The sequence below is a fragment of the Hemitrygon akajei genome, chromosome 9 (genome assembly GCF_048418815.1).
Source record: "Hemitrygon akajei chromosome 9, sHemAka1.3, whole genome shotgun sequence".
In the NCBI taxonomy this organism is placed as follows: domain Eukaryota; kingdom Metazoa; phylum Chordata; class Chondrichthyes; order Myliobatiformes; family Dasyatidae; genus Hemitrygon; species Hemitrygon akajei.
Window position 1 is genome coordinate 37,255,082 of NC_133132.1, and position 27,017 is coordinate 37,282,098.

General features: G+C 42.1%; 1 long non-coding RNA gene across 1 annotated transcript in view; it reads right to left on the reverse strand.

Annotated features, from left to right (window-relative positions):
- LOC140733014 (uncharacterized) overlaps positions 1-22,795 on the reverse strand; it is a 56,257-nt gene extending 33,462 nt beyond the window's left edge. The window contains exon 1 of the long non-coding RNA XR_012100204.1: positions 22,649-22,795. This is a non-coding gene — a long non-coding RNA (uncharacterized lncRNA). The remainder of the gene's footprint in view (positions 1-22,648) is intronic.
- Positions 22,796-27,017: the final 4,222 nt, after the last annotated feature.

Below are 27,017 nucleotides of genomic sequence, written 5' to 3' on the forward strand. Positions count from 1 at the left end.
TCTTCAGACTCCTAATGAAGTATAGTCACTGTCTTGCTTTCTTTATAGCTGCATCAATATGTTGAGACCATGTTAGATTCTCAGAGATCTTAATACCCAGGAACTTAAAACTGCTCACTCTCTCCATTTCTGGTCCCTCTATGAGGATTGGTATGTGTTCCTTTGTCTTACCCTTCCTGAAGTCCGCAATAAGCTCTTTCCTCTTACTAACATTGAGTGCTAGGTTGTTGCTGTCACACCACTTCTCTAGTTGGTTTATCTTCCTCCTGTATGCCCCCTCATCTTCATCTGAGATTCTACCAACAAAGTTTGCATCATCAGCAAATTTATAGATGATATTTGAGCTATGCCTAGCCACACAGTCATGGGTATAGAGAGAGTAGAGCAGTGGACTAAGCACACACCCCTGAGGTGCGCCAGTGTTGATCATCAGTGAGGAGGAGGTATTATCACCAATCCACACAGACTGGTCTTCCGGTTAGGAAGTCGAGGATCCAATTGCAGAGGGAGGTACAGAGGCCCAGGTTCTGTAACTTATCAATCAGGATTGTGGGAATGATGGTGTTAAATGCTGAGCTATAGTTAATGAACAGAATCCTGACATAGGTGCTTGCATTGTCCAGGTGGCCTAAGGCCTTGTGAAGAGCCATTGAGATTGCATCTGCCATTGATTTAATGTTGTGATTGGCAAATTGCAATGGGCCATGGGCAAGAGAGTGGCAAATGAAAGACTATGTTGGAAAATGCATGGACATGCATCCTGGTCATAGAAATAAATGTGCAGACTATTTTCTAAACAGGTAGAAAATCCAAAAATCTGAGATGCAGAGGGACTTGGGAGCCCTTGTGCAGAACACCCTAAAGGTTAACTTGCAGGTAGAGTCGATGGTGAGGAAGGCATTCATTTGAAGAGGCCTAGAATATAGGAGTAGGGATGTGATGCTGAGGCTTTATCAGGCACTGGTGAAGCCTCACCTTGAGTATTGTGAATAATTTTTGGCTCCTCATCCAAGAAAAGATGTGCTGGTATTGGAAGGGCTCTGAGGAGGTGTACAAGGATGATTACAGGAATGAAAGTGTTATTACACGAGGAACATTTGATAGCTCTGGTCTGTACTGACTGGAATTTAGAAGAATGAGGGGGGAACTCATTAAAACCTTTCAAATTTTGAAAGGTCTAGACAGAGCAGATGTGGAAATTTTTTTTTCATGGTGGGGGAGTATAGGACAGGAGAGCACAGCCTCAGGATAGAGAGGAGGTGTCCATTTAAAACAGAGATGCAAAAAAAATTCTTTAGCCAGAGGGTGGTGAATTTGTGGAATCTGTTGCCACATGCAGCTGTGGAGGTCAGATTGTTGGGTGTATTTAAGTCAGAGTTTGATAGATTCTTGATTGGACATGGCTTCAAAGGTTACGGGGAGAAGTGGGGCTGATGAGGAGAAAAAAAGTTCAGCCATGAATGAATGGCAGAGCAGACTCAATGGGCCAAATAGCTTAATTCTGCTCCTATGGCTTATGGTCTGAAATGAATCTCAGGGTTGTATATGGCGACATATATGTGCGTTGATAATAAATTTACTTTGAACTTTGAAGGACAAATGAGAACTATCACCTTTTTGGGCAAATTAGCCTGTTAGCCACATTATCACCAGGTTTCCAAGTGAAAAATCAATTCCATCTGCGAGGAAAAAAAATTAACATTCATATAGCGAGTGAAATTACAGCCAAGTGTGAGAGATACCAAACTAGATATAGCATTTGGTGTACACAGAAACATCAGCAATGTTAAATATCATTAAACTGGTTTCCAACCTGGATGAGCAAGCTAATGATTTTCTCTTCAGAGAAAGGGTGAGAGGTGGTGTGATTGAGGAGTGTGTACAATGAAAAGGGACATAGATTGAGTGGATAGCCAGAGAAGTTTTTCACAGGGTGGAAATCGCTAATTTATTTATTTAGAAATTCAGCATGGTTACAGGCCCTTACAGCTGAACGAGCCACGCTGCCTAATCACACCTATTTGACCAATTAACCCACTCATACATACATCCTCAGATGACTTTGGGATGTGGAAGCAAACTGGAACACCCAGAGGAAACCCACATAGTCACGGGAAGAACGTATGAATTCCTTTCTGACAGCCATGGGAATTGAACCCAGATCACTGGTGCTGTAATAGTGTTACACGAATTGTTACACTAGCACGCTACCCCACAGGACATGATTTTAAGTTGATTAGAGGAAAGTGTAGAGGGGATGTCAGAAGTTGGTGGTGGAGGCAGATACATTAGGGGCATCTAAGACACTCTTAAATAGCTAAATGGATGATTAAAAAAGAGATTTGTAGGAGGGAAGGGTTGGATTGATATTGGAGTAGGTTAAGGGTCGACACAATATCATTGGCCAAAGGGCCTGTACTGTTCTATGTTCTGAAAGGCTGCATGGTGTATCCTTACACACTAGTTGACATAACAAAAGGTTACAAGTTTTGGCATCACTGAGATGGGTAGACCTTTACTGACGTGTAATTGAGAGCATAGTGATCTACTGAATGACAGTATGGTACAGTAGCTGCAACAAGATCAACCAGAAACCACTTCTGCGAGTGACCAGAACTGCCCAGAACATAACTACCAAATATGGAAACCATCAACAGCTCATGCTGTCTACAGCAGACTCGCAACATCATGACGGACTCATCCCACCCCAGTAATCGCCTGTTCAATCTCCTGTTATCCAGCAGGAGATACGGGAACATCTCTGCAAGGACATCCAGGTCGAAAAACACCTTTCTCCCCCAGGATAACTGAACAATGTCCCATTTTAGAGCTATTTGTAATCAGTAATTGAATTGCCACTCTCCGGTTTTGCATTGAATGGAGTGGCACTGCAATCTCGTCGTCCTCAGCAATGACAAAAATGCTCCAACTAACTAACTGAGTGTATAGTTCATCTCAAGCAAACTTTCACAGTCATCAGGTTGGGGTGGAGTAGAATCAGTCAGAAATAGGGAATTGCCTGCAGAACTTACTTGCACCCATACCAGGACTTCCAATGGCCTCCCCCTCCTCACCCCCATTCTCATTCATCTGCTCTCTCTCTCAGTAATACACATTCAGAGCTTCCATGTGTACACTGATGCCAGCCACCTCAACTTCACCAGAGCTTCTCTAGTCCCTTGACTCTCTTTACATTGTTGAGCACCGCCAGTCCATTCGAATTTCCCGGAGGACAGCGATGTCAATTCCTATCCCTGATTGTCAGTCAACGGCCTCCTATTTTGAGACAATGAGGCCACTCTCAAAGTGGAGGAGCAACACCTCATATTGCACCTTGATAGTCTCCAACCTCATGGAATTCTCCTTCCAGTATTGTTCCCTCCACCTTCCCTCTTCTATTCCCTACTCTGGCCTCTTACCTGTTCTCACTTGTCTATCACCTTCCCCGGTACCCCTCCTTCATCCTTTTCTCTCATGGTCCACTCTCCTCTCCTATCAGATGCCCTCTTCTCCAGCCCTGGCTTTCCCACCCATCTGGCTTTGCTTATCACCTTCTCGATTGACGCTCTTCTCCTCCACCCACCTTGTTCTTCCGGCGTTTTCCCGCTTCCTTTGCAGATCTGAAGGATGGGCTCAGCCCGAAACATCAGCTGTTTATTTATTTCCATAGATGCTGCCTGATCTGCTGAGTTCCTCCAGCATTTTGTGTGTGTTGCTATGAATTTTGGGAAGAGGTTGAAGTAGTTGCTCCTAGAATATTAAAACGGGGAAAGTTTTTGGCATATTTTGAAGGAGGGAAACTGAATACAAAGACTGGACATATGCATGTGAATGCATTAACACGTGGACTCAGTCTCACACACACACTTGCACATGTGTGTTGACATACACACTCACACGCACATCTGGAAACAAACATACACATGAGCGCACACAAACAGATGAAAATGCACCTTAAACCATAGGACCATTAGATACAGGAGCAGAATCAGGTTATTGGACCCATCGAGTCTGCTCTACCATTTCACCACGGCTGATCCATTTCCTTCTCAGCTCCAATCTCCCCATATCCCTTCATGTCCTGACTAATCAACAATTTATCAACGTCTGCCTTAAGTATACCCAATGACTTGGCCTCTTTAACTGCCTGTGGCAACAAATTCCACAGATTCACCACACTCTGGCTGAAGAAATTCCTCCTCATCTCTGTTCTGAATGTATTCTGTGTCCTCTGGTCTTAGACCACCTCACCATAGGAAACATCTTCTCCATATTCACTCTATTAAAGCCTTTCAACATTCAATAGGTTTCAATAAGATTGCCCCTCATTTTTCTGAATTCCAGTGAGTGCAGGCCCAGAACCATCAAACGATATGATAAGTCTTTCAATCTCGGAATAACTTTTGTGAACCTCCTTTGAACCCTCTCCAATGTCAGTGCAACCTTTTTTTAAATAAGGGGCACAAAATTACTCACAGTACTCTACATGAGGCCCCACCAAAGCTTTATATAGCCTTAACATCCTTTCCTTTATACCCTAGTCCTCTCAAAATGAATGCCAACATTACATTGCCCTCTTTCCACCAACTCAATCTTTAAATTGACTTTTAGGGAATCCTGCACGTGTACTCACAAGTCCCTCTGCATCTTAGGTTTTTGAATTTTCTCTCCAATTAGAAAATAGACTATGCTTTTATTTCTTCTACCAAAGTGCATGACCCATTCTTTGTCCATTCTCCAAATCTGTTTAAGTCTTTCTGTAGTCTCTCTTCTTCCTCAGCACTACCTGACATATAATTTAAAAAGAAGTGGTCCCAACACAGATTCCTTATGGAATACCACCAGTCACCAATAGCCAACTAGTAAGGGCTGCCTTTAGTTCCACTCTATGCCTCCTACTAATCAGCCAATGCTCTATCCATGTTATTTTTCCATTAATACTATAGGTACTTAACTTGTTAAGCAGACTCATGAGTGCAAAGGCTTTCTGAAAATCCAAGTACACAACATCCACCAATTCTCCTTTGTCTATCCTGCTTGTTACTTCTTCAAAGAATTCCGACAGATTTGTCAGGCAAGATTTCCCCTTCAGGAAACCATGCTGAAGTTTATCATGTCTCTTTTATCATGCGCCTGGGAACCACATCCTTAATCATTGACTCCAACATCTTCCCAACCGTGGAGGTCAGACTAACTGGCATATAACTTCCTTTATTTTTCTCTCTCCTTTCTTGAATAATGGAGTGACATTTACAATTTTCCTGTCCTCCGTAGCCATGCCAGAAGGCATTGAATCTTGAAAAATCAGTACCTCCATAATCTCTCTAACCATCTCTTTCAGAACCCTCGGATGTAGACCATCTTGTTCAGGTACCCTCAGACCGTTCAGTTTCTCAAGCACCTTCTCCCTAATAAAGGCAACTTCACTCACTTCTGCCCCCTGACGCTCTCAAACTTCCAACAGAAATGTAATTGAAAGTGAGGACAGATGCAAAATATTTATTCAGTTTCTCCACCATTTCCTACCTCTCTAGCATCATTTTTTAGTGGTCTGATATTTACTCTCAGCTCTCTTTTATACTACATAGATCTGAAGAAACTTCTGGCGTCCTCTTTAATATTATTGGCTAGCTTAACTTCGTATTCCATCTTTTCCTTCTTTATGACTTTCTAGTTGCCATCTGCTGGTTTTTGAAAGCTTCCCAATCCTCTAACTTCTCAATTAAGTTTTTCTCTATTAAATGCCCTCTTATTGGCTTTTATTTTGGCTTTAACTTTCCTTGTCAACCACAATTGCATCATCTTGCCTTTAGAATACTTCTTCTTCTTTAGGATGTGTCTATCCACTACTTTCCAAATTGCTCCCAAATACTCCAGCCATTTCTGCTCCATTGCCATCCCTCCTAATGGTCATTTCTGGCCAGCTCCTCTCTCATTTCTCTATAATTCCCTTTACTCACACTGCAATACTGATACATCTGACTTTAGTTCTGCGTCTCAAATTATAGGGAGAATTCTATCACATTATGATCACTGACTCCTTTTCCAATATTTTTATTAGTTTCTAAATAGAAGAATCCAGAGTACAAGAAAGTGTAAATAAAAGGTCAAAAAAGATTTTTAAAAACTAACAGTTACATTATATCTGTTCATAATAACAATTACATTACCCTGTATTCAAGTCAATCAATAGTTATATTGACCTATACTAATTTATTACAAAAGAAAAAAGAACCTAACCCTACCAAGACCGAAGCTGTTCATTAAGGAGAAAACAAGGTAAAATACCTTCTTACATAATAAAAATTAATAATAGCCAACATCTGAGTTTAAACAATGAATTGAAGGTTTTGAAAATAACTCAGAAAAGGTCCCCACAATGTTTGAAAGTCTTGATGGGATTCAGAAATTGAACAATGAATCTTCTCTAAATCTAAGTATGACATAATGTCACATAACCATTGAGCATGAGTAGGAAGAAGAATATCTCTCCATTTAAACAAAAGCATCCTCTCAACTATAAGAGAGCTAAAGGCCAAAATATGTAAATCAGATGCCTTCAACTTAATATCTTGTCCTGCAACAATACCAAATAGGGCCGTCAGAGGGTTAGGCTTAAAATTGACTTTAAAAAGTAAGGAAAAAGTAGACATAATTTTTAGTTTGACACCTTTTCATAATGGTTCAATATGTAAGATTTATGGTATGTTACTGGAGACAAGGAATGTTCCTTCAGACAAAATTAAGAATCTCTGGGAACAGGATTTAAAGACATCAATATCTGAGGAAACTTGGAATGAAATTTTTAAACTGTTTAATACTTCATCGCTATGTGCTCGTCATTCGCTCATACAATTTAAGGTGGTACATAGAGCTCATATGACTAAGGATAAGCTATCTCGTTTTTACTCGGATAAATCTCCCTACCGTGACTGATGTAATAATGGAGAAGCTTCATTAATTCATATGTTTTGGACTTGTCTGAATCTTGAAAAATATTGGAAGTTTTTCAAACTTTTTCCATGATCACTGACTCCTCATAGTTACTTTACCTTAAATTCTCTAATCAATTCTAGTTTGTTGAACAACACCCAATCCAGATTAGCTGATCCCCTAGTGGGCTTTATCATGAGCTGCTCTAAAAAGCCATCTTGTGGGAACTCTATAAATTCCCCTTCTTAGGATCCATCAGCAACCTAATTTTCCCAATCTACCTGCGTATTGAAATCCCCCATGGTGATTGTAATATTGACCTTTTGACATGCATTTTCTATCTCCAGTTGTAATTTGTAAACCACATATTTACTCCCACCAGAATCTTTTCACCTTTGCAGTGCCTTAGCTTGACCCAAAATGATTCTGCACCTTCCAATCCTATGTGAGCTCTTTCTATGATTTGATTTCAATTTTTATCAACAGAGCCATGCCACCCCCTCTGCCTTCCTGCCTGTCATTTCTATACAATATTTCTCCAGTTATAATCATCTTTCAGCTATGATATGGTGATGCCCTCAATGTCATACATGCCAATCTGTAAATGTGCTACAAGATAATCTACTTTATTCAGTGAACAGCACACATTTCAATATAACATCATTACTCCTATATTCATCACCCTTTTCGACTTTATCCCCCTCTTACTGTACAACTCATCCCTGATCATCAGCCTGTCCTTGCTAGGTGGCTCATGACATACTGTTTCTGTTGGTAAACCAACTGCACTATCCTCAGATCTATCACTCCAGTTCCCATCACCCTACCAAATTAGTTTGACATAACACTCTTTTATGGACTACGCAGTTCACAGCAACAATGGGGAAATATGAAGTGCCAATCCAACTTCACAATGTTGGAGCATGTTATATATAAAGCCTTGGAATCAAACATCATGGAAATTAACCATTTGGCCCATCCTATCCATGCTAACGAATGTGTGTCTTTGCACATTTATCCCATCTTCCAGCCCCTGGCCTAACTGTTCAGTTGATTCATGTACTTGTCCAGCCAAATCTACCTTTTTCCACTCCCACTCACATGTTCTCTGGGTGAAAATGGTGGTCAGCTTCAGATTCCCATTAAATCTGTTACCACTTTCCCTAAAGCTAAGTCCTTTTCTTTTATATGCATCTGGTATTGGGAAAGGTTTCTATTCACCACTCATGGTTTTATATAATTTAATCGTGTCCCCTCTTAACCTTCTCCACTCCAGAGAGAACAGACCCAGCCTCTCCAGTCCCTCCTGGCACCATCCAAGTGAATCTCCTCTGTACATTTTCCACCTGTATCATATTCTTCCTAGGTGACCTCAATTACACGTAGTATTCCACCTGACATCTGATTAAACTTTCATAAAGTTGGAGTATAACCTCCCTGCTCCTGTGTTCAGTTACACAAAAGATTCTGCAGATGCTGGACGTCCACAGCAAGACACACAAAATGCTGGAGGAACTCTGCAGGTCAGGCAGCATCTATGGAAATGAGTGAACAGTCGACGTTTCGGGCCGAGACCCTTCATCAGGACTGGAAAGGAAGAGGCAGATGCCAAAATAAGAAGGTGGGGGGGAGAGAGAGGAGAACAAGCTGTCAGCTGATAGGTGAGACCAGATGAGGGGGGTGAGGTAGGTATGTGGGGAAGGGGTCTGAAGCATTAAGCTGCACGGGGATAGAGGTAAAGGACTGAGGAAGAAGGAAACTGATAGGAGAGGAGAGTGGCTATGGACACTTTGGGGACCTTTACATTTTGATGCTTAATGTTTTGTATGTTACTTGTTCACTTTTTGCTGTTTGCACGATTTGTTCTTTCTTTTGCACATCTGATGGTTTTGTTGCATGGGGTTTAAATGGATTTTGTGGTGTTTCTCTGTCTGGTGACTGCCTGCAAGAATATGAATCTCAAGTCTACATACTGTATACATACTTTGATAATAAATATACTTTTGTGCTTTAGACCCTGAATGAAAGGAAAGAAGGAAGGGATGTTGAAAGTTTATGTTGATACTTACGGTAAAAGAAGAGATAATTAGCTCTGATAACATCAAATAGGGAAGGAGACTAAAAACATCGGAAGCAGTATATCAATAAGGAAGAAAAAATGATACTAAAGCTGTTAAATCCCCAGGCCCAGATGAGTTCCAATCCAAGTCTTTGGAGGAAGAAAATATATTGCAGTTACCAAAAGTAGAGTTTTCCAAAATGTTCTTGAACTCCAAAGTTGGAGACTGTAACTCCAAAACATAAAAGTAATCAAAAGAAAAACACAGCAAGACTGTGACAATGTGTACGCTTCATGTTTTACCTTAGCAAGGTGCGCACATAGCAAATGGTGGCATAATGATGTATGCCATTCTAGGACGCTTCCATATAACCCACAGTGAATTATTTAAACAAATGAAGAATGCTTAATCATACAGTATATTTGCAATATTACTGAGATATTAAACACACAACAGAAACTGCCCAAACTGAAATATTTAGCTTTTCAGCAAAAGAGATTATCAGATGCTAGAAATCTAGACTAATACACATAAAATGCTGCAGGATCTCAGCAGGTCAGGAAGTAGGTATGGAAGTGAAGAAACAGTTGATATTTTGGGGCAAGACCCTTCATCAGGACTGGAAAGGTAGGACAAAGATGCCCCCTTTGGCTAATAATGATTTTTATACAAGGTGAGAGGCATGAGGAAGTAATCCAGTCAGCTGTTAGAAAGTAGCTTCACAAATTTATTGTAAACTAATTGCACACCTTCAATACTTTCAGCTCATCAGAAAGATTTAGCAAATATTTTTAAAGAGCTGATCATATTTCACAGATCTAGTTGAAAGGTTATGAAAGTAGACAGGAAAATATCCATGCACGATTTTTCTATGCAGAAGGAATCTGTTAATCATAAATGAGGGTAAATGAAGTTAAGGATCGGGGAAGTCTCTGAACACCAGGTGAAAGTCAAGTTAAAGTTGACGACCCTGCCATCAGCTCTTGTCACTAGGAGTTGTTTACTGTTTACCTGTGCTGTGCACATTTTGAATTTTATTAACTTATTTGTGGTATTATTTTGTTGTATGTGCTGTTTATGATATATGTTTTGTGGGTGTACCATGGTCTGGAGGAACACTGTTTTGTTTGGTGGTATATATATGTAGTCTGATGACAAGAAACTTGAACTTTATTGTCATATGCTCAGGTGCAATGAGAAAAAATCACCTGTGGCAATATTAGTCTGCCTTGTCCCATTTAAACTCTCCAATGGCAGAGGTCTTACATAACATAGGTATAAATGAATTTTTTTAAAATTGTTGATGGTTGAAACCTAAAATAATAACAGAAAATGGTGGAAAAACCATGAGACCAAAGGAGCAGAATTAGACCATATGACCCATTGGGTCTGCTTTGTCATTCCATTATGGCTGATTTATTACACTGCACAACAAAGATTTTACTTCCTGAATAGGAGTACGTTATGAATTTTGGGCTACTGCTCGTGAAAATCACCATCAAATTTCCCTATCGTGCACCATTTTTTAATGAACATGTTTATTATTTCAATTTATAATTCAAGTCAATTAAAATGTTGCCTACAGTGTAAGCTGGTAAGTTTCCTATCTCTCAATCCTGTTCTCCTGCCTTTTCCCCATAACCTTTGATGCCCTGACTCATCAAGAACCTACCAATCTCTCCACTTTAAATGTATCCAATGACTAGGCCTCCACAGTGTCAGTGGCAATGAATTCCATAGATTCACTACCCTCTGGCTGAAGAAATTCCTCCTCATCTCTGTTCCAAATAGATACATGTATCACTCTATTCTAAGACTGTGTCCTCTGGTCCAAGACTCCCCCACTATAGGAAGAATTCTCTTCACATCCACTCTAACTAAACCTCTCAATATTTGATAGGCTTCAGTGAGGTCCCTCCCACCTCACTCTTCTAAACACAAGTGATGACAGCCCTGCCCTAACATCGGTCTTACCAGCATCTCTTTAGACAGAACCTGCCCAAACTGCTAAGCTTTTCCATAACTTTTTGCTATAAAGCAAAATACTTATGCAATGGATTGAAAGACATGGAGGTAGACAATAGATAGTTCGATGGATAACATTTAAGTAGTAGATATGGCCCAATCCCTTATGGGTAAAACCTTCACCTCAGTTGAGAACATTTACACTAGAGCGCTGTCACAGGAAAGCAGCATCTATCATTAGCGACCCTTGCCACCCAGGCCATGCTCTCTTCATGCTGCTGCCTCAGGAAGGTGGTACTGGATCCTCAGGGTCTATATCACCAAGTTTAGGAATAGTTATTACTCCTCATCCAAAAAGGCTCCTGAAATAGAGTGGATAACTTCACTCTCCCCATCACTGAATTGCTCCCACAGCCTATGAACTCACCTTCAATGACCCTTCATCTCATGCCTTCGATATTTATTGCTTATTTATTATTGTTTCTCCTCTTCTTGTATTTTTGTACTTGCACAGTGTGTTGTCTTTTTCACTCTGGTTGTTTGAACTTCCTGTTGAGTGTAGTCTTTTATTGATTCTGTTGTGTTTACAGGAATGCCCACAAGAAAATGAATCTCAGGGTTGTATATGATGACGTATATGTACTCTGGCAATAAATTTACTTTGAACTTTGAATTAGATATGGACAGTTTCTTATAAGGGTTAAATTTTAAAGCTTCAACCCATACTGACAGGTTTGATTCTTGGGTTAATATAATGCTTCTTAATATCCATCATTAAAGGCAGAATTAATATAAGGACCATATCCTAAATGCATTTATTTATTTAGAGATACAGCACAGAACAGGCTCTTCTGGCTCAATGAGTCTCGCCATCCAGCACCCCACCAACTTAACACTAGCTTAATCACGGGACAGTTCACAATGACCAAATAACCTACCAATCAGTACGTCTTAGAACTGTAGGGGGAAGTCGAAGTACCCAGAAAAAACCCATGCGGTCACAGAGAGAAACTGCCGTTGCTCCAAACAGCAAAATGACTTGGGCAATATGTACCCTCTGAATTTGACGTTGCATTCGTTGAACTAAGGTTTGCCTTTGTGAGGGCAAGTTAATTTACTAGTAAATAATTTATGTCAGGTACATTGCTACCACCAGCAGATTCTGGTGCATTACGTAGCCACCATCGCCATGGAGTATTAATTAAAACAAATTAGCACAGGCAAGATTGAGAGCATCTTTTCAAGTTGGTGTAATATTTTCTTTGGTGGAAAATACTTGCTCATGTTTTAAAGTAATACTATTTTAATCTGAGAACTGATTTGAAGAGATAGTAATTCCATCCACTGAGGATACCATAATCATAGATAGGTTGATCAGATATAGAAATTCCGTGAGCTCATTCTTCTGTACGAATAGCCACACAGCTAGACAAAAACACATTGGTTTGGGAAAAAATTATTTCATTCACACAGACTAAGAGATGGAAGAAGATAAATGCATGTGGATATACAGTAATACCAAACAGGTGAAAATCAAGATTGTTTAATGTCATTTCTAGTACACCAGTGTAAAGGAGAATGAAATAATTGTTTCTCCAGATCTGATGCAGCACAAAAAAACACAATAAGACAAAGAACGCATTAATGAAAAAACACAATAAATATAAATACACAAGATAGCTTATGTAACGCGCTGTAAGGGTTCACAGCTAAGGTAATGGTTTCTCTGTAGCAGCAAAGTTTTGGTTATGACTAGAGATAACGGGGCTTAGGAATGTGTGCTATCCAATGAGAGAGAGGCTGTTCTTTTTTGTGGGTCTGGGACCAGGGATTTCGCAGTCTTTCATCGGGGAGAGATGAGGAGAGAAGACACAAATGGAGACAGATGGTAGACCGTCGGAAAAAGTGGACTTGGACCGAGGGTCCGAGGGTCGGCTACGCTCGGAGGAGGTTGACAGGGAACCAGTGGACTGAACCATGAGCTCCAACATTATGCATTAGACCATCTCATGAGAATGGTCCCTTAACTTTTTTTTGTTTCTTTACTAGCCATATAGTCAAATTAAGAATTATAAAGCTCAATTGTTTAATCACATATTGTGTATTGTTTGTTATTTTGTGGTACAGGCTTGTAACAGGGGAACCCATCATGCAGCATCCACCCAAACAAGATTTCTCAAGTTTGGCTGGGTCGAGGGCTGTCTTCCTCTAGATGAAGCCGCTAGCCAAACTGAGAGTTACACTGACATACACGAATTGATTGTACATCCATTAAGTGAGGCTAGGCACAGGAGTTAATGTGAGTATCTTTCCCTGAATCAGCTTTACATTTGCATTGTTCAGTAATCACACTTCAAGGACTTCAGCCACATATACTACACAGACTATTAAAACAATTGATTCTTGGTTACTTAAAAGTATTTTACCATTGGCAAGCTGCCATGGTGGGATTTGAATTTTCACTTAAAGCATTAATTAATTTAGTGATCGTAGGTCGAATAACACCAGCACCTTGCCACAGCACAGTGACCGAGTGCAAGTGCACGTGGTGGTGCTCCGTTCAGATTAACCTGCGAAATGTAAACCTCCTTCTGAGGAATGCAAAAAAAAATTCTGCATGAGCTGGTATTCCAAAGTCTCTCTCTCTCTTATACACACACACACACACACACACACACACACACACACACACACACACACACACACACACACACACACACACACACACACACACACACACACACACACACACACACACACACACACACACACACACACACACACACACTATAGGATCTGAGAGGTCCGTGTAGATTGTTCCACAGACAGGTAGGGGATATTTGACAGGGTAAGTGGTTTGGTACGTATTGAAACCAGATGCTTCTGTGGTCATTTATGTGCTCCAAATGCATAAATGGGGAGGAACAGTTAGATAGACCTTGGAATAGATTAAAGGGTCAGTACAGCATTGTGGGCTGAAGGGCCTGTACTGTTCTGTCCTATTCTATGCTCTATGCTGGCATACACATAAAAGCTATGCTACTTTTCACTCAAATTAGCATTCACAAAGATACAATCTCATGATAAATGAGTTTTCAAAACGAGGTCCTGTAACATGCGGAGATCCTTCCTGTTTGCTTTTATCCAGATGAATTTATTGTCAAAGAACAGCAAGGAAAAAATTAATTATTTAACATTTGGGGCAGCATGGTAGTGTAGTGATTAGCACAACACTTTACAGTACCAACGACATGGGTTCAATTCCCTCCACTGCCTGTAAGGAGTTTGTACCTTGATAACGTGGGTTTCCTATGGGTGCTCCGGTTTCCTCCCACAGTCCATAGATATGCTGATTAGTAGGTCAATTGGTCATTGTAAATGAGACTATAATTAGATCAGGGGATTAGAGGGCCAGAAGGACCTATTCCACACTGTGTCTCAATAATATGAAAATAAAATAAATTTGCACTATTGATGTCTGCAGAATTTAGTGGAAAGAAAAGTTTATTGTTTACATGAAAGTTTTACAGTTCAGATCCTGCATGCATTTTAAAAACTGTATTTATTTTACTTATTTAGAGATATATTGCAGAACAGGCAGTTCTGGCCCAACGGGCTGTGACACCTAGCAAACCTCTTATTTCACTCTACCTTCCCACAAGACTATTTACTATGATCAATTAACCTACCAAAAGGTACGGTATTAGGCAATGGGAGGAAACCTGAGCACCAGGAGGAAACTCATGCATTCCATGGGGAAGACGTACAGACTCCTTTCAGATAATGGTGGAAATGAACTCAGAATTCTGACGATCCGAACTATAATAGTGTTGAGCTAACCACTATGCTACTGTGGCTCCCTCATAATATACTGCTGTCAGCAGCTTTCTTATTGTTAATTTTTTTATTTAGAGATACAGCCTGATAAGAGGTTCTTCTGGCTGAATGAGCCCGCACTGTTCAGTTTGTGCCACACACTCACAGATTCTGGCTCACCTCAAACATAACCTCACGGAGGAGACACCATCGCTAACCCTCAGTTGATCAGATCGCCTGCTCAAAACATTCTCTAACACTTTAAAGACCTCCCAGATGAATAGGGGCACCACAGCAGCACAGGGGTTAGCGAGACACTCTTACAGCCCGGGGCATTGGAGTTTGGAGTTCAACTTTGGCACTGCCCTGTAAGAAGTTAGTCCGTCCTTTCCGTGACCGCGTGGATTTTCTTCCGGGTGCTCCGAAAACATTCCAAAGACCTTCTGGTTAATTGGTCATTGTAAATAGCCCTGTGATTAAGCTGGGGTTAAATTGGGGGTTGCTGGGTGGTGAAGTTCATTGGCCCAGAAGGGCCTGTTCTGCAATGTATCTACAAGTTTGTATTTATCTATAAATAAATATACAGTGCTGTAGTGACCCCAGATGTTTGGCAGCTACTCATGTCACAACTATCTATTTGTTCAGTGATCTACAGTCCTGGAGAGCATCACTAGCGAGATTGCTGAAGTAACGTTAAAATAACATAACACATGTAGAATGCTGGAGGATCTCAGCGGGTCAGGAGGCATCTATGAAGAGGAATGAACATTTGCCCTTTTGGGCTCAGAGCCTTCAGAGTTAAAGTAAACGTGAGGCTAATATTGGATAAAACTCTGGTCGGGCTTTCCACAAGCCAGCAGTTGCCGTGATCTTTGAAAGCATCATGGTAGCGTAGAGGTTAGCACGACGGTATTACAGCTCGGGGTGTTAGAGTTCGGAGTTCAACTCTGACATAATCTGTAAGGAGAATGTATGTCCTCCTCCACCTGAAATGCATGGGTTTTCTCCTACAGTCCAAAGGCATACTGATTAGTAGGTAAAATGCTCATAATTTTTTTTTGCGTGTCGCACCAAACAGTCAACCATTCTTGCCGGGCGCGCAGTGTCAGGATTGGTCTCCTTTCGGATTAATCGGGTCACGATATGAATGTTCCTGACTCGACCCCCGTATTTTTTTACGACACTGAGTGGCTAGCTGGACGCTCAACCCGGCGTGAATGGAAAGCGTGCTCAGGGGTGACCCGACTTGGATTTGAAATCGGGAGCCTTCGCTCCGGAGTCCGGCGCTGATGCCACTGTGCCACCGACCGGACTAAATGCTCATTGTAAATTGTCCTTTCACTAGGCTAGGGTTAAATCGGGAGTTGCCGGATGGCACAGCTCAAAGCGCCGGAATGGCCAAATCCGCTTTGTACCTCAATAAATAAATATGCTAATGAACTAGTTCTAACTAAGGTGTAAATTTAGCCAATCTGCCGCTAATTAATCTACTGGTGTAACTCTGGCAATCTCGGGCAGTGGTAGTCTGAGTTGCTAGGGCTCCTGACTCCTGTAGAACTGTCTGTTGGGTTTACAGACAATTCTCTAAATTTCTGCTCCCACCCTACTTAAGAACAGTTCTCTCCTGAGGGGAAGGTGAGCGGGGGCTACAGTTTCGGTCTTGGCCCTGCATGGGTCGGGCCCAACGTGTGCGGCAGGAGAGCTTCAAACTATTTAATTTATTGATTGGGGTATCTGAAAGAATCTTCAAAGCTCGAAGTAAATATATTATCAAAGTACATATACAGAGTGATACCATATAGTACGTTCAGATTCGTTTTCTGGCAGGCGTTCGCAGTAGAACAAAGAAATACAATAGAATTTATGAAAACTACACATGAGCAAAGAACCAATGTGCAAAGGATGACAAGCAGTACAAACACAAAAAAGCAACAAGTAATAATAACGATAAAATAAGTAAATAAATAATACTGAGAACGTCAGCTGCAAAGTCCCTGAAAGTCACTCCATACGGTTTGGAGTCTGTTCAGTGTTGAGATTCAATAGGTTCAACAGGTACACTTCACGTCAGAGAAGAATATACAATATGCATCCTGAAATTCTTTTTAGAAACATAGAAAAACCTACAGCGCAATACAGGCCCTTCAGCCCACAAAGCTGTGCTGAACAAGTCCTTACCTGAGAAATTATCTAGGGTTACCCACAGCCCTCTATTTTTCTAACCTCCATGTATCCATCCAGGAGACTCTTAAAGGACCCTATCGTATCCACCTCTACCACTGCCGCCGGCAGCCCATTCCACACACTCAACACTGTCTGTGTAAAAAACTTACCCCAATATCTCCTCTGTACTTACTTCCACGCACCTTAAAACTGTGCCCTCTCATGTTAGCTATTTCAGCCCTGGGAAAAAGCCTCTGACTATCCACACGATCAATGCCTCTCATCATCTTAAACACCTCTATCAGGCCACCTCTCATCTTCCGCCGCTCCAAGGAAAGAAGGCCGAGTTCACTCAACCTATTCTCATAAGGCATGCCCCCCAATCCAGGCAACATCCTTGTGAATCTCCTCTGCACCCTTTCTATGGTTTCCACATCCTTCCTGTAGTGAGGCGACCAGAACAGAGCACAGTACTCCAAGCGGAGTCTGACCAGGGTCCTATATAGCTGCAACATTACCTCTCAGCTCCTGAACTCAATCCCACAATTGATGAAGGCCAAAGCACCGTATGCTTTCTTAACCACAGAATCAACCTGCACAGTAGCTTTGAGTGTCCTATGGAATCATACCCCAAGATCCCTCTGATCCTCCACACTGCCAAGAGTCTTACCATTAATACTATATTCCACCATCATATTTGACCTACCAAAATGAACCACTTCACACTTATCTGGATTGAACTCCATCTGCCACTTCTCAGCCCATTTTTGCATCCTATCAATGTCCCACTGTAACCTCTGACAGCCCTCCACACTATCCACAACACCTCCAACCTTTCTGTCATCAGCAAATTTACTAACCCACTCTCCACTTCTTCATCCAGGTCATTTATAAAAATCAGGAAGAGTAAAGGTCCCAGAACAGATCACTGAGGCACACCACTGGTGACCGACCTCCATGCAGAATATAACCCATCTACAACCACTCTTTGCCTTCTGTGGGCAAGCCAGTTCTGGATCCACAAAGCAATTTCCCCTTGGATCCCATGCATCCTTACTTTCTAAATAAGCCTTGCATGGGGTACCTTGTCAAATGCCTTGCTGAAATCCATATACACTACATCTACTACTCTACCATCATCAATGAGTTTAGTCACATCCTCAAAAAATTCAATCAGGATCATAAGGCATGACCTACCTTTCACAAAGCCATGCTGACTATTCCTATTCATATTATGCCTCTCCAAATGTTCATAAATCCTGCCTCTCAGGATCTTCACCATCAACTTACCAACCACTGAGGTAACACTTATGGGTCTATAATTTCCTGGGCTACCTCTACTCCCTTTCTTGAATAAGGGAACAACATCTGCAACCCTCCAATCCTCTGGAACCTCTTCTGTCCACATTGATGATGCAAAGTTGATTGCTAGAGGCTCAGCAATCTCCTCCCTCCCCTCCCACAGTAGCCTGGTGTACATCTCGCCTGGTCCTGGTGACTTATCCAACGTGATGCTTTCCAAAAGCTCCAGCACATCCTCTTTCTTAATGTCTATATGCTCAAGCTTTTCAGTCCACTGTAAGTGGTCCCTACAATCACCAAGATCCTTTACCATAGTAAATACTAAAGCAAAGTATTCATTAAGAACCTCTGCTATCTTGTCCGGTTCCATACACATTTTTCCACCGTCACACTTGATTAGTCCTATTCACTCACGTCTTATCCTCTTGCTCTTCACATACTTGTAGAATGCCTTGGAGTTGTCCTTAATACTGCCTGCCAAGGCCTTCTCATGGCCCCCTTTGGCTCTAATTTCATTCTTAAGCTGCTTCCTGCTAGCCTTATGATCTTCTAGATCTATATCATTACTTAGCTTTTTGAACATTTCATAAGCTCCTCTTTTCTTCTTGACTAGATTTACAACCCCCTTTGTACACAAGGTTCCTGTACCCTATCATCATTACACTGTCTCATTGGAACTTAACTATGCAGAACTCCATGCAAAAATCATCTGAACATTTGCCATATTTATTCCATACATTTCCCCGAGAACATCTGTTTCTAATTTATGTTTCCAAGTTCCTGCCTGATAGCTTCATATTTCCCCTTACTCAAATTAAATGCTTTCCTAACTTGTCTGTTCCTATCCCGCTCCAATGCTGTGGTAAAGGAGATAGAGTTGTGATCACTATCTCCAAAATGTTCTCCCACTGAGAGACCTGACACCTGACCAGGTTCATTTCTCAATACCAGATCAAGTTGCAGTCTCTCCTCTTGTAGGCTTATCTACATATTGTGTCAAGAAACCTTCTTGAACACACCTAACAAACTCCACCCCACCTAAACCCCTCACTCTAGGGAAATGCCAATCAATATTTGGGAAATTAAAATCTCCTACCACAGCAACTCTGTTATTATTACACCTATTTCTTCACAAATATCCACAAAAACAGAGGAGTGTCCCAAAGACTGAATGACAATTAAACATTAAAACCCCAAAGCTCCCTCCCAGCTCCACCCTCTCATGCACAAGCAGCAGCAAGCCAACAATCCTCCCTCCCCTACCAGCAAAAAACTATCAGGTGAGTGAAGTTATCCACAGCTGGTTCAGGAAACATGGAAACATAGAAAACCTACATCACAATACAGGCCCTTGGGCCCACAAAGCTGTGCTGAACATGTCCTTACCTTAGAAATTACCTAGGCTTACCCATAACCCTCTGTTTTTCTAAGTGCCATATATCAATCCAGGAGTCTCTTAAAATACTCTATCATATCCGCCTCCACCACCATCGCCAGCAGCCCATACCATTCACTCACCACTCTCTGTGTAAAAACCTTACCCCTGACATTTCCTCTGTACCTACTTCCAAGCACCTTAAAACTGTGCCCTCTCGTGCTAGCCATTTCAGACCTGGGAAAAGCCTCTGACTATCCACACGATCAATGCCTCTCATTATCTTGTACACCTCTATCAGGTCACCTCTCATCTTCCATCACTCCAAGGAGAAAAGGCCGAGTTCACTCAACCTATTCTCATAAGTCATGCTCCACAATTCTTGTAAATCTCCTCTGCACCCTTTCTATGGTTTCCACATCCTTCCTGCAGTGAGGCAACCAGAATTGAGCACAGTACTCCAAGTGGGGTCTGACCAGGGTCCTATTTAGCTGCAACATTACCTCTCGGCTCTTAAACTCAATCCCATGATTGATGAAGGCCAATGCACCATGTGCCTTCTTAACCACAGAGTCAACCTGTGCAGCTGCTTGGGGCGTCCTATGGAACTTGATGACTGAAGGGTAACTTCACTGAGGTTAAACTTGCACAGAGTTGTACTTTTCAGCACCACAGAACATTTTGGTGAACCACAGAACTACTTTGAATGGATGGGACCTGGCGGAGTATTCAGTGCTGAATTTGTGAAAAAGGCAGAGAGTACACCAAATAATTCCCGAATTTGTTTAATGAAGTTTGATGAATGGTTGGTAGGGCAACAAACAATCCGCCTGAGGAACTCAGCATGTCAAGCAGCATCTGGGGAGAAGAGCGTGAAAGGAATTGTCGATGCTTTGGGATGAAACCCTGCATCAAGGCTCCCAACAATTGTCCTGAACTCCCTACTCCTGATACAGGATCTCAATCCAGATCATGGACAATTCCTTCCCCTCCACAGCTGCCGCTCAACCCTTGAGTTCCTCCAGCAGATTCTTTGTCGCCGCAGATTCCAGCCTCGGAAGTTGTTTGTGTCTGGAATGATCCGCATCGACCTAAAGTCATGGACAACTTCCTGAGGCCATTCCCCAAAAGGCTGCTGTTATACATTTAAGGCAACCCCCAAATGTACTTTCAATATCGTCTGACCTCCTCGGTTAGATGAACAAGTACTTATTGTCAGAAAGCTTTTTTTTGTTAGACATCGATGTAATGTGACCTGATTCTGTGCTCCAAAGTCTGTTATTCGGTCACTGTATTGAAACATATCAAGGGATGTTAGTGGCCAGCCAAACCATCCAAACAGTAAAGTAGTAGTGAGGTTTTAATGTGAATTAGATTATTTTATTCATATATATGTATTTTTTTCTCTCTCCATATACACTTATACACTCGCACAATCAGAATGAGGTTTAATATTGCTGGTAGATGTCGCAAAATTAGGTGCTTTGCAGCAACAGGGCAGAAGACAGAAACAGAACTAGGCCATTTGGCCCATTGAGTCTGCTCTGCCATTCCATCATGGTCGGCTTATTATCTATCCCAACCTCATTCTCTTGCCTTCGCCCCGTAACCTTTAAAATATCTACTCATCAACCTCTGCTTTAAATGTACCCGATGAATTCGGCTCCACAGTCACATGTGGCATTGAATTCCACAGATACATTAACCTCATGCCAACAAAATTTTTTTCTCATCTCAGTTCTACAAGGACATCCCTCTATTCTCAGGCTGTGCCCTCTGGTCCTAGACTCCCTCACTCTAGAAAACATCCTCTCCACATCCACTCTATCTAGGCCTTCAAATATTCAATAGGTTTCAATCAGATCCCATCCCACCTCATTCTTCTAATTTTTACCTTTTGAAATGCGACTTCACACTGCTTTGTCCATTGCCAGTTCCTCCTGGTCTGTAGTAATGAACTCGGGGATGGGGTTGGGGGTCGGGGGGTGGGGGTTGGATGGTGGCATAGCAACCAGTTTTGGCAGTAAGCTGTTGTACTAATTGACAAATCCTGAAAAGGACCACAGCTGTGACAAATCCTTTGGCCTTGAGGCATCCAGCATTGTTTGAATTCAAAGACATCATCCAGGTAACACTGAGTGCCTGTCCATAGCTTCCTGTTCCGCCTTTAAACCTGCATTGGCCTGGTGTATGTGAGCTCCGGCCACAATGGTAAAACAACTTGTTCAGATCGGCTGATTTCTCTATGGACATTGGAATTTAAATTCACTCTCACTTCCAGTCCTGACTGCAACTCAGTTGTGCTTCTGTCTGCTGTTTCAGAGATTTCAACTGCTTTTTTAAATGTGGCTGGTGCTTCAGTTAGCAGGCATTTTGAATATTTTCTTGTACGATTCCACAAACTGATCATTATCATTAGGCCCATCACAGAACTACATAGCTCAGACAATCTCTTCAATTCAGCCACGGAAGCTGAAATGGACTCTCCTTCCTTTTAATTCTGCTTACAGAACATAAGGCATTCTGCAATCAACCAGTGTTTCAGTTCTAAATGTTCCTGCATGATTTTCATGGTATCAGCAAAACTCCATTCAGCTAGCTTGGATGGAGCAGTTAAACTTCTAAGTAAACTGCATACTCTGCCACCTAATGGACTCAGCAAACCTGGCACTCGCCTTTCATTGGCTATTGCATTTGTTTCACCATACATTTCCATTTCTTTGAGCATGGTGGCATAGTGGTTAGCACAGCGGTTTACAATGCAGGTGACCAGGGTTCAATTCCCACTGCTGCCTCTGTTTTTGGGTTTCCTCTGACTGGTTGGTAGGTTAATTAGCCATTGTAAATTGGCCTGTGTTTAGGCTAGGATCTGATTAAATTGGGGGAATTACTGGGTGACGGATAGGTCATGCTACATCTCAATAAATAAGTATACAATATCTAGTTATTTTTAATGGAATCTAACATGTCTATTTTTCCCAAGGCAACCAGCCATTTCTCTAATTTTTATTTATTATTATCTCACTGTACTCACTGTTTATGAACCCCGGGCATTTTGTCCACTTTTTGCATTTTCTTTTAACTTGACCATCTTTCTCCTTTTCCAAAGAGACATTCAGTATGCTCCGCTTCAGTCGTCTGGGTTTGTTTCAAAGCTTCCTCATCGCCACTGTTATGTTTTATAACTCTGAAACGTAGAACAAATTGAAAGGAAAACACGGAGCAGGAGATAACGCGTCTGCTTCATTCTTACCTTTCTGAGGCGCTCCCATATGATGTATGCTATTCATATACTTTTACATATAACCCGTAAAGAATTACTTAAACAAAGAAGGCTCAATCAAACAATATAGTTATAATATTGCTGAAATATTAAATACCCTAGACCAACACCAACTCCTGCAGCACACGACTAGTTATTGGCAACTAACCAGAAGAGGTTCCCTTTATTCTAACTCTTTGCCTCTGCCAATCAGCCAGTCTTCTATCCATGTGGGTATCTTTCCCGTAATACCATGGGTTCTTTCCTTGTTAAACAGCCTCATATGCAGCACCTTGTCAAAGGCCTTCTGAAAATCCAAATAAACAAGACTCTCCCAACTCTCCTTTGTCTATCCTGTTGGCTATTTCTTCAAATAATTCCAACGGATTTGTCAGGCAAGATTTTCCCTTAATGAAAGCTTGCATACTTTGGCCTATTTTCCTATGTTTCTCCAGCTACCCAAAACATCATACTTAATAACGTATTCCAACATCTTTCCAACTGCTGAGGTTAGAATAACTGGCCTATAATTTCCTTTCTTCTGCCTCCCTCCCTTCTTAAAGAGTGGAGTGACATGTGCAGTTCTCCAGTCCTCCAGAACCTAGTGATTCTAGAAAGACCATTGCAGAGGGATGGGAAGCAGAGCACCAGAACAGATAGTGGGTAGTTGTGGAGAAAGATTATGCTAAGTCTGCACTCAAAGTCAGGAATCAAAAGGTTCAGCACGGTGAGACTAATATTCTGAACTGCATATATTTTAATGCGAGGAGTCTTGTAGGAAAGGCAGGTGAGCTCAGGGCATGGATCAGCACGTTGAATTATGACACTGTAGCCACTAGTGAGACTTGGCTGAAGGAGGGGCAGGACCGGCAACTCAATGTTCCAGGGTTCTGTTGTTTTAGTGGTGGTAGTGTGGGAGGGATTAAAGAGGGAGGGGTGGCATTGCTAGTCAGGGAAAATGTTACAGCAGGTGCTCAGTCAGGACAGACTGGAGAGCTTGTCTAGTGAAGCTTTATGGGCAGAATTGAGGAATAAGAAAGATGTGACCAGGTTAATAGAACTTTTTTATCGACCACCCAACAGTCTGTGGGATTTACAGGAACTAATTTGTAGAGAGATCACAGACCGTTGCAAAAAAACATAAGGTTGTGATAGTAGGTGATTTTAACTTTCCACAGATTGACAGGGATTCATACACTGTAAAAAGGCTGGATGAGAAAGTGTTTGTCAGGAAAGCTCCTTTAATCAGTACATAGGAGTTCCAACTAGGCAGAGTGCAATACTAGATCTCCTATTCAGAGTGAGACAGGGCAGGTGACAGACGTTTGGGTTGGGGAACACTTTGCATCCAGTGACCACAATACAGTTAGTTTCAAGGCAGTTATGGAAAAGGATAGGTCTAGTCCACGGGTGGGGATTCTAGATTGACGAAAGGCCAATTATGATGGCATCAGAAAGGATCTGGTAAGTGTGGATTGGGGCAGGATGTCTGCTGCAAAGTTGAACAAGTTTGTAAATGGGATACCTCCAAAAGTGAAGTTTTTTGAGAGTACAGAGACTGTATGTTCCTGTCAGAATAAAAGTCACAGATAACAGGTTTAAGGAACCTTGATTTTCAAGAGATATTAAGGCCCTAGTTCAAACAAAGGGAGGTGCATAGCAGGTACGGGCTGGCAGGAAGAAATGAGATATTTGAGGAGTATAAGAAATGCAAGAGAACACTTAAGAAGGAAGTCAGGAAGGTGAAATGAGACATGAGGCTGCTTTAGCAGGCAAGGTGAAGAAGAATCCAAAGGCCTTCTGAAGAAATATTAAGAATAAAAGGGTAGCAAGGGACAAAATTGGTCCTTTGGAAGATCAGAGTGGTCATCTATTTGTGGAGCAGAAAGAGATGAGAGGAGATCTTAAATCAATATTTTTCATCTGCACTTACTCAGGAGATGTACACAGAGTCCATAGATAAGAGCAAATGCAGCACAGAGGTCATGGACCCTCTACAGATTACAGAGGAAGAGGTGCTTGCTGTTTTGAGGCAGAATAGTGTGGATAAATCTCCAGCCAAAAATACAGGTGCCCTAGCAGAGAGTTTTAAAACCTCCTTAGGAACGGGTGAGGTATCAGAGGATTGGAAGATAGTTAATATAGTTCTACACAAAGTACACTGCAGATGCTGTGGTCAAATCAGCACGTACAAAAGCTGGATGAACTCAGCAGGTCAGGCAGCATCCGTTGAAACAAGCAGTCAACGTTTCCGGCCAAGACCCTTCGTCAGGACTGAAGAAGGAGTGGTCAGGGGCCCTATAAAGAAGGAGGGGGGAGGGTGGAAGGTGCCAGGTGAAAAACCAATCAGAGGAAAGATCAAAGGGTGGTGGAGGGGAAGCAGGGAGGGGATAGGCAGGAGAGGTGAAGAAGGAATGTAAGGTGAAAGCACTGTGTAGTAGAAGAAGACAGAGTCATGAGAGAGGTGATAAGCAGCTAGAAGAGGAGGCAGAGTGAAAGTGGGATTGTGGAAGGGAGAGGGAGGGAATTACCGGAAGGAAGGAAAGGCCCACCATTCAGGGCCCCAAACAGTCCTTCCAGGTGAGGCAACGCTTCACTTGTGAGTCTGTTGAGGTCATCTGTTGCACCCGGTGCTCCCGGTGCAGCCTTCTGTACATCGGCGAGACCCGACGCAGATTGGGGGACCGCTTCGTCGAGCACCTCTGCTCCGTCCGCCACAACAGACAGGATCTCCCAGTTGCCACCCACTTCAACTCTCCTTCACATTCCCATTCGGATATGTCCATACATGGCCTCCTCTACTGCCATGATGAGGCCAAACTCAGGTTGGAGGAGCAACACCTCATATACCGTCTGGGTAGTCTCCAGCCAGTTGGTATGAACATCAAATTCTCCAACTTCTGGTAATTCCCTCCCTCTCCCTTCCACCATCCCACTTTCACCCTGCCTCTTCTTCTAGCTGCCTATCACCTCTCTCATGATTCTGCCTTCTTCTACTATCCATAGTGCTTTACCCTTACATTCCTTCTTCACCTCTCCTGCCTATCCCCTCCCTGCTTCCCCTCCCCCACCCTTTGATCTTTCCTCTGATTGGTTTTTCACCTGGAACCTTCCACCCTCCCTCCCACCTTCTTTATAGGGCCCCTGCCCCCTCCTTCTTCAGTCCTGATGAAGGGTCTCGGCCCAAAACGTTGACTGCTCATTTCAACGGATGCTGCCTGACCTGCTGAGTTCATCCAGCTTTTGTACGTGTTAATATAGTTCCATTGTTTTAAAAAGGCTCTATGAAAAAGCCAGGAAATGATAAGCTGGTAAGCCTGACATCAGTAGTGGGAAAGTTACTGGAAGGTATTCTAAGGGACTGGATATATAAATATTTGGATAGACATGGATTGATTATGGGATAGTCAACATGGCTTTGTGCATGATAGTTCACACCCTATAGAACCTTTTGAGGAAGCTACCAGGAAAGTAGCTACCAGGAAAGACAAGACAAAAGATGTTGTTTACATGGACTTTAGCAAGGCATTTAACAAGGACACTCATGGGAGATTGGTCAAGAAGTTTCAGCTGCTTGGCATTCAAGGTGAGGCAGTAAAATGGATTAGACATTGGCTTTGTGGGAGAAGCTAGAGAGCGGTTGTAGATGGCTGTCTTTCTGACTGGAGGCCTGTGACTGCAGGGACTGGTGCTGGGTCTAATGTTGTTTGTCATCAATGATCTGGATGATAATGGGGCTAACTGGATCGACAAATCTGCGGATGACAACAAGATGGGAGTGTAATGGACAGTGAGGCCAATTATCAAAGCTTGCAGTTGGATCTAGAGCAGCTGGAAAAAGGGGCTGAAAAATGGCAGATGGAATTTAATGCAGACAAGTGTGAAGTGTTGTATTTGGGAGGACCAACTAGGGTACAGTAGTTCTTACATGGTGAGAGCAGGGCACTGAGTAGTGTGGTAGAACAAAGGGATCTGGGAATACAGATCCATAATTCCTTAAAAGTTGTGTCACAGATAGATAGGGTAGTAAAGAAAGCTTTTGGCACATTTGCCTTTGTAAATCAAAGTATTGAGTACAGGAGTTGAGATGTTATGTTGAAATTGTGTATGACATTGTTGAAGCCTAAGTTGGTGTATAATG